An 18,579-nucleotide genomic window follows, 5' to 3' on the forward strand; every position below is an offset into this window, starting at 1 on the left:
TGTCTGAATGCATGTTGGGCCACCAAAATTGTCTCCTGACTAAATGTAATGTTTTTAAAAATCCAAAGTGTCCAGCTTGCTTTACATCATGGCATTTGGACAATATTGAGACTCAGAGTGTTACAGGCACATACATTTTGTCCCCTTTCAGTCCAGGCGTTCTCCTTCCTGTCGGCTTGCAAGCGACCCAGTAAGTCCATGGCTGGAATCCGTGGTGGTGTTGTGCATGGCTCAAGCCGAGCATGACAGTTGTAACATGCCACGATAATGGATGCAGATAGCATGTTGCTCTATCTACATATTGGTTTCTCATTATTCTTACATAAATATCTTCCATTTGTAAAACCTTTAAAAAGTAAATACTTTAACATTTTTCTTTTACTATGAAGATAACTTAAAAGTTAGTTAACCCTAACTGATCCAGGAATTAATTTATATGAATACAATAAATAAATAAATCCTTGAGAAAATGCTCACTGGGGCTTACTTATGGGCAGACAAGTATAGTATGGAATTACAGTACAACAGATTTCCCTACTGTCTCCATCCAATATAAAAGTCAGAAAATATACACCTTGATTATGTTTTCCCAAGTCCTTTCATTCTTTTGTCAGTTTTTATTTCTCATGGTTTCTAGCTCCCTCAATGGCTTTTCTAGTCCTTGATGTATACTTATTTTGAAATATTGTCTATGAAATGATGTTCAGTTTAAAACAGAAACTTTCTCAGACTCTTTGTCCTCCTATGCTCTATAATGAATAGCTCTCCAAGGCTAAGGTATAAATCTTTCTTACCATCTAGGAAGCAATTGAACTTGGGACCTTCGCTATATCAGAATGAACAAAGATTTTTGCTGTAGCATTCTGGCTTTACAGTCTTAATTGAGTTGTTCCTTGCTTTGGAATGATTAATGAATGGAAATATGGGATACCCACAACGAAAAAAAAAAACAGTAGGTCTTTATACTTCAATGGATACTTGCCATAACTAAAGAAAAATATCTAAAGGACCCATAGCTTTCTTGTACTTGCATGTCATCGATGACAAGCACATAGAAGCAAGACAAGCAAAACAATATATAATACCGTCTTGAGAATGCATCTGCCAGCAATTCATGATGTGCAAAATGAAAGAGCCCGCCCCATGTCAGCCCCCAAATCATTAAACCACTTGTTCAGATACAGTTGGTGCTGTAGCCATTTAAGCCAGTATGGAATTGTGGAGTCCCCAACTGCTTGTTTTTTCTAAGGCACAGAAGACCATTTATTTTTGGTGGCCCCTTTTTATTATTTATGTTTGCTCATTTATATGGAATATTTTATTGGGGTTGGTGTTCTATATTAACATTCTCCAAATCCTAAAATCTGATTGGTCCTCACGGACCCCAACCTGATTGGCTAACTGAGCGGCCATGATTGGTGCACTAAGAATCTACCGCGATTGACCGAGCCAATCGCGGGAGATTCAAAGCGATGTCATTGGCCGCCGAGCCGCGAGCCGGCTCTATATGAAGAGCTGCCGCGAATCGCAGGTCTTGTACAGAACTGTATATTCAATAAAGAGCTGACTGTTCACTTTGGTCTTGCGTCTCAATGGAACCGATCTACCCAATCTAACAGTTGGGACTTTATTACTTGGTTTCTTACTATTGTAAATCACCCAGACTTCACCACAGAGTTATATAGAAATGTTTGTCTAAATAAATAAAGCATAAATCCAAATGACAGAACCAGCATGATAAAGGCTTGCAGCTATATCTACTTTCTATTCCTAATCAATTAAGTCATCAAGAAACAGTTTTTTATTATCTGATAAACATCTCACTGTAGAATGAGGGAATTCTGCCGACAGAATTCCTTCTTATATAGTATTCCTAAATATTTTTTTCTCAGAACTTCCATTGGTTCTATAGAATTATTCCTTTTATTTTACCTTGCTTATCAAGAAGTAAGCTTACATGAATTAAGTGAGATAATACTGTTTCCCTTGCCCTAAAGCTCAATTGATTTAAAATGCAAATTAGGCAAGGGATTCATTGTGGGCCATTGGACTTATACCTCCATTGTTAATTCAACTAAGCCCATTCTTGGATGGCTTCAATCTAGCTACTGTTGTCAACACATCAGCAATCTTACATTTTTATTACTATAAAACATTTTAATTAGGGCTATCTGACATCTGTTTGAAAGCTACAGTTAGAATAGAAGGTGACCAGGTTGCTGAATGGGATATCTGGCTATATATACATTGTACCTTTCATAGTTATGTAGTTCACATTGTAGTTCATATTCATAATATGGAGTTTAACTGTGACTTAAACATGGGAGAATGACCTTTGCTGATCATTTATATATATTAATTTGACTTTCCAGTTTTGCTTGGGGTGTGGTTGCATCCTTAATAGTTCCTTGATAATCATTATACTATTCTTTCTTCCCAGGCTGTATATAGAGTGTTGTTTCCTGTTGATCTAGGCATTGGTTGATGAAAGCAATGTGTGTGAGTTATTTGTTTCCTTCTTCAACTGTTGGTTAATATTTGTAAAATTTTGTACAAGCAACAGTTTAAAACTAGAATAGAACAGAACAGAACAGAACAGAACAGAACAGAATAACAGAGTTGGAAGGGACCTTGAAGGTCTTGTAATCCAACCCACTCCTTAAGCAGGAAACCCTACACCACTTCAGACAAATAGTTATCCAATCTCTTTTTAAAAACTTTCAGTGTTGGAGCATTCCAACACCGATTAATTGTTCTAACTGCCAGGAAATTTCTCCTTAATTCTAGGTTGCTTCTCTCCTTGATTAGTTTCCACCCATTGCTTCTTGTCCTGCCCTCAGGTCCTTTGGAGAATAACTTGACTCTCCCTACTTTGTGGCAGCCAGAGATATTGGAAGAGTGCTATCATGTCATCCCTAGTTCTTCTTTTCATCAGACTAGAAATACCCAGTTCCAACAACCGTTCTTCAAATGCTTTAGCCTACACGTCCCCTAATCATCTTTGTTGCACTCTCCTTCCTGCATCCTGCATTCTTTCTACAGCAAGGGTCTTCAAACTTAGCAAGTTTAAGACTGGTGGACTTCAACTCCCAGAATTCCTGAGCCAACATGACTGAAGGAAGAATTCTGGGAGTTGAAGTCCACCAGTTTTAAAGCTTCAAGTTTGAAGACCCATGTTCTAGAGTCTCAACATTTTTTTTACATCACGGTGACCAAAACTGGATGCAGTATTCCAAGTGTGGCCTTACCAAAGCATTATAAAGTAGTATTAACACTTCATGTGGTCTTGATTCTATCCTTCTGTTTATGCAGCTTAGAACTGTGTTGGCTTTTTTGGCAGCTGCAACACACTGCTGGCTCTTATTTAAAGGATTGTCCACTAGGACTCCAAGATCCCTCTGTTAGTAACAACAGATAGCTTTGAGATTCTTAAGAGTGCATGTCATATTCTGCTGAAAAGATATAGATTCACAATTATTCTTTACCAACATTCAGACAAATTATTATATTAAGAGTCTTCTCATTTTACATACAACATACATAACTGAATATATGAATTGTACTGTTGGTCACACTCTTCCACAATTTTGTATTATTAAAAAATAATCTGTATTTATATGAGGAAAGTTCTTCTGTTTGCCATGTTCTCAGTGACTTGAGAGTTTAATATACTATCCTGGAAAATGTAAAGCAAAATTGAAGCATGACAGATCACTTCTCCTTTGATGCTAAACATATTTTGTGGTATTCCAGTGAAACAGGACACTTTCACTCCAGTGGCAAATAAAGTCACATAGAAAAGAAAGCAGTATGTGAGCAATTTTTTTTTAAATTTTCACAGGATAGTTGGAATTTCAAACTTTCCAAGTTTTATTATTAGAGTTTATTTGTAATTTTATGTATCTGGTTTTATTAAATGATTTAGATAATTTTAACTTGATCTTTTCCAAATATTTGCACAGTATTGATCAATATACCAAAGTATTTTGATATTCTCACTTTCATATGGCCAGGACTTTGAAATCTAGATGAGGCCACTTAAGCGCTTTGTATAACTTTTTCCTCTAACTAGAGAAGCCACGTTTAGCCTGGCCTCAGCAACCTTTCTGAGCAGATTATAAATGAGGGGGTCTTATGTGCAAGAGTCGGAAAGTCGGAAGACATATGTCTGCCATAAGGAAAAGGGGGTTATTGGAACTACTAACTGACTAAGAGCTATTAACCTCTTGGGAGTGTGAAGGTTAGGACAAAAGGAAATAGAGAATATTAAAGAAGCAGGAACTACATTTTCCAGAGCATATATTCCTATCACTGTGAACTGCAGAGAAGCTCTGGATAACATCATGGACAATAATAACTCTTCTTCAGCAAACACGGAAACATTTTGGAATCACATTGATTCTATATTTGATTGCTTAGATGATAAATAGACAGATCTACTTAAGATAATTTAATTTAACAGGAAGGATACATTGTAAAAAAAAAACAAGACTTACAGAGCAAAAGATTATTTTTACCATAATTTTTCTCAAACATAGATTTTAATATAAAGAATCTCTTCTGGGATAAAGGTAGATGTTTGTGTACTGCCAGGACCAGATGAATGCCATGAAAATAATTATAAAAAAATATCAGTACATTATTATAGATATGCACATATATCAACTGATACTGTTTATTTCTAAATCTTAAAAAGTTACACCCTTAATTGTTTTTTACTTCAGGGTTACATCATTAAAAATATTGCACACATGTGATCACGGCTCATATTTATATTTTTTAAATTCATAATTACAGAATAATATAACCTGCCTTCTTCCTAATCTTCCTAAGCCTGAAAAACCAAATAGTGAACTGTTCATCTGAACCCTGGAGGGAGAGATAGACCTGAGCTCCATATGAAGGTATAAGCATACATACTTCATTTTATAGGAAGCAAAAATTATGGAAACACATATCTGTTCTTAAAAAACAGAAATAAGCAAAAACTAAAAGCAAATTACATATATTTAAAGGATATATAATTTAAAATAGAAATACAATTACTGCTACAGTATTTTCTTAGTGCCAGGCAAGATACCTCAATGTCAGATTTAAAATATCTGATGTAATTTTATAATCAAATAATTTAAAAGAAGTTGTTTTTCTAATGCTGCTTGCACATCATCTGTCTCCAAAGTTTAGAAATGATTCCTGTCCTACAGACTACTCCAGAAGCAAAAATCCATAAGTAGTCCTCGACTTATGACCACAATTAAACACAACATTTCTGTTTCTAAGTGAGACATTTGTTAAGGGAATTTTGTCCCATTTTATGATTTTTCTTGCCACAGTTGTTAAATGAATCGTTGCAGTTGTTAAGTTAGTAATGGCTGTTAAGTGAATCTGGCTTCCCCATTGACTTCGTTTCTCAGAAAATCTCAAAAGGTACCACGTGATCCTGGGACACTGCAATAGTCATACATACAAGTCATAAGTGCCAAGTGTCTAAATCTTGATCACATGACCATGGGAATGCTGCAACAGTTGTAAGTGTGAGAAATAGTCACAAGTCACTTCCTTCAGTTCCATTGTAAGTTTGAATGATCACTAACTGAACACTTGTAAATCGAAGACTACCTGTATTTCCATGGTATATCGTGATTCCTACTTTTAATTTTCTAGCAAGTACTTCAAAATTTATAACATTAGCTTATGTCTCACTCAGTGGTGGGATTCAATTTTTTTTACTACTGGTTCTGTGAGCGTGGCAGGGGAAGGATACTGTAAAGTCTCCAGTCAGAGGTGGTATTTGCTGGCTCTCTGAACTACTCAAAATTTCCGCTACCGGTTCTCCAAAACTGGCCAGAACCTGCTGAATACCACCACTGGTCTCACTCCTTAATTTTACATCCATTGGAGCAAGCAGAGTCACTAGGTAGAGCTTGCTAGTCAAAACTTATATCTCAAAGCAACAATTCCTAAACTGGACTTAGTCTTAATTCAGGGATCATCTGGAACTTATACTGAATTGAAAACAAGGAGACCAACAAAGTAATATGTTAAATGTGGTTCAAATGAACAGGTTATTTTTTAATCTAAAAATAAGGAAAAGTAAAGCAAAAACAGAAGTACAACATACTGTACATTGCTACCTATTCTTTGTAAGAATGATTCCTGATTGATTCCTTGACATGACATCAGTGTTATCTTCAAAAAGTCATTCGCTGCAATTATTTGGACTAAGTTTCAGTGATTTCAGCTCCAGAGCTTGACCTATAATACTATCCTTAAAGATGTACAAATCACAACAGATATTCAGTACAGTAGCAGTTCTTGGCAGTCATTTGGCTGAGTTCTGTTCACAAGAACAAACAGGTGTTTGTTTGTTTTTTGAGGAGCAGGCCTTTAGATTGACCATGGAACACAGAATAATAGAGTTAATCATGGAGTTTTGCCTCCAGAAAACTGAAAGTTGGTGGGCCAGAGCGGCCGGCCAATCATAGGAGGCCTCTCTTTTTGTGGTGGCACTGCCAGCAGACAGAGGCAGAAGCATGGGGGGAGGGGGAGGCAGGCAATTCTGATGCACCATGTGGGCCCCAGGCAAGCCAAGAGATGATGAGACAGAGTGGACAGGCAGCAACGGGAGGATTGTCTTCATGTGTCTCGGCTTGTCCATGGCCCTTGTGGCGAAACCAGATTGCCTGCCTTCCCCACCGCGTTGCCTCTCCCTCCACCTGCTGCTGGTGCTGCTGCATGAAGATGAGCCTTCTGTGGCCGGCTGCCTGCTCCTGCCCACCAACTCTCAGCTTTTCTATGACCTGTGCATCATGTTCAGATAGTGTGCCTCCTGCCTGCTTCTGTCTCTGCCTGCTACTTGGACAGGTAATCAACTCACTTGCACCGTGTGGTCTTGCGGCTGTTGCTGGACATTGTTGGGTCCCATGCCCTTGGTGCCTCCGGTACCAGCCATCCCCCACGGATGATGACAACATTAATTGGGGCTTATTTTGGGGGTAGGGTTTATATCAGGAGCAAGTTAAAAAGTCAGGCTAGAGCTTATTTTCTGGTTCGGTCTTATTTTTGAGGAAACACGGTAATTTAACAATTGTAGTGATTCACATAACAACTATGTCTGGTAAGGTTGTAAAACTGGCAAAACTCACTTAACTTGTCTCACTTAGCAACAGAAATGTTGGTGTTAATTCTGGTTGTACGTTGAGGACTTCCTATGCCTGATAAAAGTACTGCATCATATTGAGGATTTATCTCCCACCAGAAAACCTTGCATTCTTGTGGCATTGCCCTTATCCTTGCATTGGAAGTTCAGTGCAAGAAGGTAATAAAAGTGCAACTGTTTCCACTGCAACATTTTGTTTTCCTAGCTCTTGCCTTCACAGTACATTGGGAGGCACTAACTTTTAAGTACATTTCTCCCATACTTTGCTTCTTCGTTGCATAGGCTGACTGCCAGGCATGCCTCCCAGCTGATCACTTAGTCAGCAGAAGCTGCAATCCAGAAAGTGCAATTGATGGGAAGGCAGAGATATGCTGCCTTATAAACAGCTTGTAGATTGTGGATGGGAGTGGGAGATCAGAGCCCAGGGTTGTCAGGACAGCTGGGACCTATCCAGAAATGTGGTCAATGATGCGAAGTTTGGGAGGATTTCTTTGGGAAGCTTTTCAAGACTTCTAATTTGTTTTTCTCATTTCAATTTTTCTATGTCTACATAGCCACGAGTGATTGGATGTCTGGATGTCAGGAAGAAGAAGGATTTAATACAATTGCTATTTTTTTTTCTCTTATGGGTTATGGCACATCTAAATTCTGCTTAAAACAAACTTCAGCCTTCTTATTGTATTCTGAAAAGTTGCTGGTTTTTCACATTTGTGAAAACGTTTGACTGCATTTCACATATGTAAGCAGACATAACTGCTTATCATTCTTTTCTGAAGAATACCATATGGGCCCTGAATACTAACATAACAGTTTTTGAGGAATACTTCCAAAAGGAAGCCATTACATCAGCCTTCAGCACTGAGGCAGTGCATACCAAACTGATCCCAGTTAGAAAACAATTAAATGCGTAAAGTGCTTATGTCGAAAAGTCTCTCTGTCTGTCAAGACTAATCTTCTTTCAAAGTAACTTGCTAATGGCCAAAAGCCAGCTGGATGGGCGGGCCATCTATTTCAAGTCTAACATCCTATGGTTCACTTTGTTCTACCTCTCCCTACCTCTTTCTATTCTGAATAACCTTTCATCTGCACTCTTCTCTTCTTTATTGCCCCACTCATATGGAAAGGCTATTCATTGTTACAAAAAGGCAGAACTGATGATTTTCAGAAAAATTCTAAAATTACACAGGACTTCACAAAGTTAGTCTGTGAGACCAGTGGTGGGATTCTTTTTTTTTTTTTTTACTACCAGTTCTGTGGGCGTGGCTTGGTGGGCAGGGCAGGGGAAGGATACTGTAAAATCTCCAGTCAGAGATGGGATTTGCTGGTTCTCCGAATTACTCCAGTTTTGGTCACCACATTATAAAAAAGATGTTGAGACTCTAGAAAAAGTGCAGAGAAGAGCAACCAGGATGATTAGGGGACTGGAGACTAAAACATATGAAGAACGGTTACAGGAAATGGGCTTGGCTAGTGAAGAGAAGGACCAGGGGAGACATTTATTTATTTATTTATTTATTTGATTTGCCAATTGTTTACAAGATAATAAGTATAAGTGTATACATAGTTGTGAATACATGATATGGGTACATATAAGAAAAATAAAAGAATAAGAGAAACAATAGGACAGGGACGGTAGGCACGTTGGTGCGCTTATGCACGCCCCCTACAGACCTCTTAGGAAGGGGGTGAGGTCAATAGTAGACAGTCTAAGGTTAAAGTTTTTGGGGTTTGGGGAAGAGACTACAGAGTCGGGTAGAGTATTCCAGACATTGACCACTCTATTGCTGAAGTCGTATTTCCTGCAATCAAGTTTGGTGCGGTTTACTTTGAGTTTGTATCTATTGTGTGCTCTTGTGTTGTTATGGTTGAAGCTGAAGTATTCATTGACAGGTAGGACATTGCAATGTATGATTTTATATACCATGCTTAAGTCAGACCGAAGACGGCGTAATTCAAGGTTTTCTAGTTCTAGAATTTCAAGTCTGGTGGCATAAGGTATTCTACAATGAGTAGAAGAGTGGAGAACTCTCCTTGTGAAATATTTCTGGACTTTCTCAATTGTGCTAATATCAGATACGTAATGAGGGTTCCAGACTGATGAACTGTATTCGAGTATTGGTCTAGCAAATGTTTTGTATGCTCTGGTTAGTAGTGTGATATTACCAGAGAAAAAGCTAAGTAGGATTAGGTTAACAACTCTTAATGCCTTTTTGGCTATGTAGTTGCAGTGGGCTCTAGCACTTAGATCATTAGAGGTTATCTCATGATAGCAGTCTTCCAATATTTGAGGGGCTGCCACAGACAGGAAGGAGTCAAGCTGTTTTCTAAAGTGCCTGTAGGCCAAACAAGAAATAATGGATGGAAACTGAACAAGGAGAGATTTAACCTGGAAATAAGGAGAAACTTTCTGACAGTGAGAACAATCAACCAATGGAACTGCTTCCCTCGGAAGTTGTGGGAGCGCCATCAGTTGAGACCTTCAAGAAGAGATTGGACTGCCATTTGTCAGAAATGGTGTAGAGTCTCCCGCTTGGGCAGGGGGTTGGACTAGATGACCTACAAGGTCCCTTCCAACTCTGATTATCTGTTATCTGTTACTCAAAACTTCCGCTACCAGAACTGGTCAGAACCTGCTGAATACCACCACTGTGTGAGACACATTCCCTATCTTTGAATGAAGGGAACAAATCAATGTCATCATCAAACTTCACTGGGTCCTGTACAGCTAGTAACTTTCTTTCAGGACAGCTGCACTGTACAATCTAATGTAGTGCCATACCATTTTGCCAAGCTGTGCCTCTGAACAATGCCTCATTCTGCAAGAATTGTACCAGAATTTTGCAGTGCCAGATGAGACGAGGGTCTTTGCCTTGAGAAGTTCACTTGTCCTGAGCAAGCAAGTTAGAGGATGAGAGGACTTCTATGGGAATAGCCCAATCCTACACAAGATACTGTCTGGAGCATGAGAAGCCACACACCCCCCCCCCCCAAAAAAAAACCCTCTTCCCAAGGAGGATGGGGACTAAATGAAAAATCTGCCTTTTGTTACCTGGATAAACTATCACTCTGACTTTCTCTGAAGGAATACTTGGCACTAGTCCACCAAATTCCGTTTCTCAGTTTCTTCAACCTTAACTCTCCACCCATAGGAATATTCTAGTTGGAAGCCAAGCAGTGTATTTTTATGCTTTTTGAGCTGGAAGAACACATCCCAGTCATGTGCACATGCATCCCTGATGAATCCAAAGACACTTTCTTATGTTTTGCATTCAGAGACCCCAAGTTGTTTGCTGTGGATGTGCAAATAGCTTCACTGCCTGCTTGCTGCCCTACAGCCGATTCTGCTACAAGGGAATGATGGTAAGGATCCAGGATAAGCTATGGGACAGTAAGCAGGCAGTGGGAAATGCCAGAGCCGAGCCAGACCTCTCAACTGATCATGAAGAATCATAATCTCAATGAGTTGCCCTCTGATTTAGATAACAATCCTGTTGCCTCCCTGAGTTTCAATTGCTTCTTTTTGCTGCAAAAATAGAGTTTCCCCAATGCACACACTATCGCATTACGTTCGTGCTCTTATTGTTTCTTAAGGGCCATATACAGCTTCTATTTCCACCTTTAATAAGCAAAGCTATTTCTTTCAGGTGGTCTGCTGACACTCTGGAGTCATAGATTATGATGTTATCACCATGGTTTTTATTTGCTTAGAGCTCTACTTCCTGAAGAAACAGGATTTTCTCTTAAATGAAATGATCCTTAGCTTAATCACATTTCATACTTAAACCAATCCTATTGACAAAACCGGGCAAGTCACACTAAAAGCAAAATAGGATTTAACCCATAAAGCTAATTTAAAGCAAAATAAGATGAACGTCCATTCTCAATCATCTTCCTGTGAGATCTTAGAACAAGGCAAATGGGATAGAAAAAATTACTTGAAAGTCTTCAACATTCTTTGCCTTTTTCTCTCAACCCATGTACAATAGTGAAACTAGAAACGAAAGCGTGGAAGACAAGCATTTCTCTATCCTTTCCTTTATTGAAGATTCTCTTTCCTTCAGTGCTGACTTACTGGCTTCTGTATTGGTTTTCCCACCAAGAGTATTTTATTTATTTAAGTATTCACTATCAACTTATTTCTGAAATATCCCAAACAAGAAATAGCTCAGCCCATCCACACTTTTTCAGGATTTACTCCTTTGTATTTGGAACCATGTTTACTGTTGTCATTTTCAACGGTATGCATAATATACGCACAGTATATTAATATATGCCTATCGTATGTATATATGTAAGCTGTAATACTGTTACGCATAATATGATTACAGAAATTCACCATCCACAGGAGGAAACAAGAGGTTATCAAAGGATGAAAGATGACTGTGATACAAGTCTATGTGAGTACAAAACAGCAGTACTTGGGTCACACTAGGTTCATCCCTTTAGTATCATCATGGTTAGAAATTAGAGCCATATGTAAAAAGTAAAAGGGTGAAGGAATTAGAGTTACTTTTGTTCTCCTTTAAGTAAATATGACAAACAGAGAAATTGGTTATCTTATAGGGCATTGAAAGTGCTCTGTTGTTGTCCTGTCTATTTTCTGCACACATGCTAACTTCGGGATAGAAAGGCTGTGAGCATGATTTCAGCATCCACCACTCCCTTTCAATAAAGGTTTTTTTTTTTTAATTTTATTGGTTTTTAAAAACAAACATAAACAAACAAAACATAAAAACATCAAGCTGTCTTCCATAGGTGTACATACAGTGCGCCGGTTGGATTGTGCTTCCATTTCGTAGTCTTCAATTACAATTACATTACATATAATCTCATATTGTCAATCAAAAACTAAATACCTTAGTATCATTATTAATCAATCATTTGACTATACTTTTATTCATTCATGTTTTACAAGATAACCATAATTTACTTAATTTATTGTATAACAGTTCATATTATCATCCCAAATCTATCCTAAAATCATTTTGTAGTTATAATAAGAAAGAAGTACAACTTTATATATTTATTATTTTCTAGAAATCTACATACTTCATTACTGTACTTTGTTATCTTTGTTATTCCAAATTTTATAAAATTGTTTATCCTCTTGTTCTCTAATTTCAAATGTCAATGTACTCATTTCAGCACATTCCAATATTTTCTTAATGATTTCCTCCTGCAATGGTATTTTCTCATTTTTCCAGTTTTTAGCAAATACAATCCTAGCCGCTGTTAATACATTTACAATCAGGTATCTCAAGTCTTTACTATATATTTCAGGTAAAATTCCCAATAAAAATATCTCTGGTTTCAAGTCTATATGTTTTTTCATCATTTTCTCCAACCACATGTGGATTTTAGTCCAGTATTTTTTGGCATCTGTACAAGTCCACCACATATGGTAAAATGAGCCAGGTGTCTGATGACATTTCCAACATTTTTCGGATTTATTCTTCAACATTCTTGCTATTCTTGTCGGGGGGAAATGCCACCTGTAAAACATCTTATACAAATTTTCTTTATATGCTGTTGACATTGTCATTTTATAATTTTGAGACCACAATTTTTGCCATTTCTCTAAATCAATCCCATATCCCAAATTCTTCCCCCAAGCAATCATAGTTTCTTTAACTTGTTCTTCTTCTAGTTTAATTTCTAATAAATATCCATACAATTTTTTAATCACCTTTTCATCAGTACCTGTCAAAATCTTATCTAAGTCAGTCAATTTATCATAGAAACCTTCTGTTTTAGAATCTTTATCATACCTTGAATGTATTTGCGCATATGAAAACCAATTCATCTTCATACCTTGTTCCTCTAGTTTTTGCATAGATTTAAGTTCACCCTTTTCGTTCAGTATTTCACCATATCTAACTGTTTGTTCCCTTTTATATATTATAGGATACGAAAATGCTTCAATAGTCAATAACCAGACTGGAATTTTCAAATAACATTGCCTTTTAGTCTTCTCCCAGTTTAACCACAGAGACTCACATATATAATGTCTTCTAAAATACCCTTGTGTTTTAGTTCCTTTGTACCATAAAAAAGCATGCCACCCCAACAACAGATCATGTCCTTCTAATGTCAACAATCTAGAATTTCTTAGTGTTATCCATTCCTTAACCCACATCAGATTTGTAGCTTGGTAGTACAATTCCCAATTAGGCAAACCAAATCCTCCTCTAATTCTAGCATCTTGCAAAAGTTTTAACTTTATTCTCGCTTTCTTACCTTGCCATATATATTTCAATACAATTTTGTTTAAATCTTCAAAATAATCTTTTCCAAGCCTAATTGGAATTGTTTGAAACAGATATAAAATTCTGGGTAATATATTCATCTTGATTGTTGAGATTCTCCCTATTAGTGAAAGTTGTAAGTTTTCCCATTTCACCAGATCTAGCGCTATCTGCTGTTTAAGTTTAATATAATTATTCTCTTTTAATGTACTACATCTTGCTGTCAAATATATCCCCAAATACTTGATCTTATTTGTAACTTGAATTTTCAATAGGTCTGCCAGTTCTTCCTTTTGTCTTAATAGCATATTCTTTGTCAAAATCTTTGTCTTATCTTTATTTTCAAACCAGCCACCTTTCCATATGTCTCTATCTTTTCTATCAATTTTGATGCTGTTTCTAAAGGGTCTTCTAAGATGAAAACCAGATCATCCGCAAATGCTTGCAACTTAAATTCTTCCTTTTTGATTTCCATTCCTTTTATTTCCTTTTTATCTCTAATATTTCTGTTTAGCACTTCCAAAGTTAACACAAACAACAAAGGTGATAGTGGGCACCTTTATCTTGTTCCTTTTCTTATATTGATAGAGTCTGTCAGTTCTCCCTCTATCATTACCTTTGCCGTTTGCTTATAGTATATAGCTTCTATTGCTTGGATGAATTTTCTAGCAAAACCCATCTGTTCCAACAATAATAACATGAATCGTCAATTCACATTGTCAAATGCCTTCTGTGCATCTAGAAATATCAGAGCCATTTGTTTTTCAGGATGTGCCTCATAATATTACAAAGTATCCAAGATTACTCTCATATTGTCTTTAATTTGTCTCTTTGGCAGAAATCCATTTTGATCAGGATGGATAAAATTATTTAAATATTTTTTAAGTCTTTCTGCCAATATTGAAGCAAAGATTTTGTAATCTGCATTTAGTAAAGAAATGGGTCTATAGTTCTTAATTTGTAATGGGTCGGCATCCTCTTTAGGAATAAGTGTAATATAGGCTTCTGACCATGATTTAGGTATCTTCTTCTTTAACATAACTTCATTCATAACTTCTAGCAATGGAAGATTCAACGATTCTTGTAATGTTTTATAAAATTCTGCCAGAAGTCCATCTGGACCTGGTGCCTTTCCATTATTTTGCTTCTTGAGTGCTTCAGTTAACTCCATCATCGTTATGTTGCTTTCTAACATTTTTTCAATCTCTTTAGGTATCTGAGGTAAATTAGCATTCTGTAAGTACTGCTTAACTCTCTTTTCATCAATATTCTCTTGCATATATAATTTCCCATAGAAGTCTCAAATGATTTCCTTCTTCTCTTTGCTACCATGGCAAACTTGGCCTTGGTCATCTATTAATTGCAATATTTTCCTTGATTCTTTCTCCTTTCTCAATTTATATGCTAGCCATCTACCTGGTTTATTTGCGTCTTCAAAGTAGTTCTGTTTAGCACCTCTAATTTTCTGTGCTAATTCTACTTTTTCTATTTGACCCATTCCCAGATATTTTTTTGTGTTGCATAGAGGAAGAGAAAAGGGTTAGCTGCTTTTTTATTAGATTTGACGAGGCACATCTAATTTTCACTCTGTGAACTAATGTTTCAATACAGAATGGCTTATAGGAATGATCCCAAGGAGTAAGTAATTGCTATACTCATACAGATAGGCAGTTTTATCATTTGTTTTCATAAAATGAAAGTACAACAAATATGCAGTTGCAAGCATGGAAAATAAATGTATTCTCAGAGGCAGGGTCAGTTTTAGCACCTACTTGTTGACAATCAGAATCATCTGGTCCTCAACTGCACATAGCCCAGCCATTGTCATTCAGTGGAAAGGAGTTCATTGAATATACTTATGCAAAAGGATACCATTCTCCATTACTCCAAACCAATTGGAGTAGATTTGTTTGAATTATAGTTTTCTAATCTAGTGCCTCCTGCTATGTTGGACTTCAGTTCTTTTAATTCTCAGTAGGGGCATCTGCTGATGGCAGCCGGAACCTTACCCTGAATGTACTCCTGAATCTCAGTCAGCCTAGCACAGGGGTGTGGAACTCAAGGTTCGTGGGCTGGATCTGGTCCATGGGATGATTAAATCTGGCCTGCGGGGCTACCCTGGAAACAACAAATGATCTGCTGCATTAAGAGGTTAGGCATGTAGCATTTTTTTTTCTGTAGGAATATGTGGTATGTTTTCAACTTTGTTCAAGATAGTGCAACTTTCTCTACAGGGCAAGAGCAGGTGAGTAGTTGGTACACACACACCCTTTTTTTTACTAACAGTTCCAAAAGTATTTTATTGACAGTCTTAGGGGATCCATAATCAGTACAGCAGATGGGAACTTGGCTTCCATCAGCAAATCTTATTGTATGTTTTCATTCAAAGGATAAAATACTAATTCAATTCAGCTGGAATCTGAACCTTTTGGAATACCCTGCCCCAAACCAAATACTTAACACACATAATACATAAATAAATACTTGATGCTTGTTCTATATGTGAATATTGTACTGTTTCACTTATAGTCACAATGCTATACTGCTTTTCAAACTGCTTCCTTTATAAATCCAGAGGCCCTCACTCAGCAAATTGGAGATAGACAAATTTCTCTGAGAAGCAGGGTAGCCATTACTGGCTTCTGTTCAAGAACACAGAATATTATATTTCTTTTATAGAAACTTGGCTCATTGAATCAACGTGAAATCCAAGCATCTGTATTTTATGTCAACTCTATGCTGACTTTTCTATGGGCCAACTACCATCAGTTAATATATTTCAGATCATACTAGATAACAACTCCTGTCATCTACAACTATTGAAGAGGAGCAAAATATAGGGAATTATTATTAACACAAAGGCATGACATTTGCAAGATACTCCTCTATGATTCATGGGCAGTTGTCCTAAAGTATTTTGCCAATATCATACTATTTAAAAGCAAATAGAAGTATCAGGAAATGGTATTTTGATGATCCACCAGTCATGGTTATGATACAGATGAAAATGTGAATTCACCTTTAAGCACTCACATACTTTTATTGGAAAAAGAAATCCTCATAGCAACTTAACTAAGAAATGATTGCATTCTTGGTATAGTTCATATTTAAAGGATAGTCAGTACTGAGCAAAGCCCATCTCTAGGAGACACAGCCTGAGGTAGCTGGATACATTCATTCCCAGCACAGCCTCCTTCAGGGCTGATTATAAGTCTCCACTAGTGTTTGCAGGACAGATTAGTCATTCTCCTTGTATATAAGAGACACTGTTCAAAGAGGTTGGAATGCAGCTGCCTCTTTATAGACTTTACCTAGTTTTCAAAAGGACAAGGATCATGTGACTGAGGCTTGTATGCCTTTGCAATGGAAAATCTAAATTAATCTTCATAGAAAATAAAGAATCTTGTTTGGATCTAGCAGAAAAGAAGAGCCACTTGTAGGTGAAATCTTCTTAAGACCAAAGTGAAACTTTCAAGGAATCCTGTGAAAATTCAGGACTGGAAGACTTCCTAAGCATGTCCAACAAAAGAAATTAGCTTTCTGAATAAAACGTTCTTGGTTTAAAATGTAAAAGTTTCTTGTCTTAAGAGCCTCTGCACTGCCAAATGCCTGAGAACATAGCATCTAATCCTCCTATCTATTTACTGGAATAGCTTTTGATACCCCTTGAGTTCTACTTTGTAGCTTTCTACTGCTTTACATTCTTTTCCTTCATTCTTTTCCTTCATTAGAGATAAAAAAAAAACAGAGCTGTACATTGCATTCGAGAAATGAAAAAAAAGTTCCTAAGGTAAGACTTAAAAATAATGTACAGTAATAAATTCTTTAAATTTTAAGAACTTTATTATAACCCTCTGAAATTGTATAAATGAATAGATGGAATCTGAATTTAGAATAAAGGGGATGCAAAATAGTACGTGTAAACTACACAACTATTAGGGGAGAACCCTGACTAAATCCACTGCTGTTAACATATTCAGATTTGAACTTCTACTGGATGTGATCCATCTACATACATCCATTTAGGTTTGATGTACCTCAGTCCACACAGAATTATGACTGCAATCCTTCAGAAAATAACACTTCCTTAAAAAGAATAAATTAGCACTACAATAAATAAAGTTCTGCTTTATTAAATCTCTGATGACTCTGTAAATTACAATCTTCTCACTGCCCCCAAATATTAAATGCAGTACACTATAAGAACAACATCGGTAAAGTTAGCATAATATCAGACAAAAGCATAAGGCAGAGAATTGTGTCATTTATACCCAGCTTTGCAGAGAGCAATAATCATAGGCTTCAAAATGCAGATGTGACGGTGTGATCCAAACTTCACCCCTTTTTAATATGCAAGCACATACATTGCATGCATGTAAAAAGAGGTAGGGTTTTAGCCTGCCATTTTGAAGCTAGTGACCATTGGCCCTAGCTCTCTGTCCATAGCTGGTAAGTTAGAAACCACCTGAGATAGAGTAATCCCAAGACATTTCACTGCTTGAATCAATCAAGCATAAGACCCAAGACAAGACAAGTTATTCGGGAACTTAAGGTGGCCTTCTCTCACATGCATTTTATTCTTCCCTACCCACAATATGAGTACTATATATTAAACATAATTGCCAATAAATAAAAATAGACATTTATTTTCTAAGATACCCAAAATTAGCAAGATGGCTTTCAAACTCTTTTCACACCAATGGATTGAATTTTGGTGAAATTGCCATGAAAACTGAAAAACACTTGATAATCAGCAGTCACATGTTGTTATCTAATGCCAGTTAATGCTCTCCAGATGTACAGACAGATGCTCAGGTACCTCTCAGTTCAGCTATGGATCTCCTTTCATTAGAACAACAATGATGGGTATACTTTTGCAGTTACTATATTCAGGTTTATGGGGATTGAGGCATAGTGAAACTCAAATATCCATTTTTCTTGCTTCCTACAAACATCCTCAATTGGTAGGAAAACATCTATCGATAATTCTGCTCAATATGCGATAGAAATAAGCCTTGGGAGGAGGTGAGTGTTGACTGATGGCCAAACCATCCAGTTTAATTGTCTATTAAAGTTTACTCTAGTTTTTGTTCAAATGTGATGTATTCAGAGGGTGCCAATTATTTGAATATAGTTTAACCTTATTTTAGAATAGCACTTTAGCTATTCCAGAAG

Source organism: Notechis scutatus, chromosome 5 (assembly GCF_049901735.1).
Source record: "Notechis scutatus isolate UNSWTSFEM ecotype Mainland chromosome 5, rNotScu1.2, whole genome shotgun sequence".
NCBI classification, from domain to species: Eukaryota; Metazoa; Chordata; class Lepidosauria; order Squamata; family Elapidae; genus Notechis; species Notechis scutatus.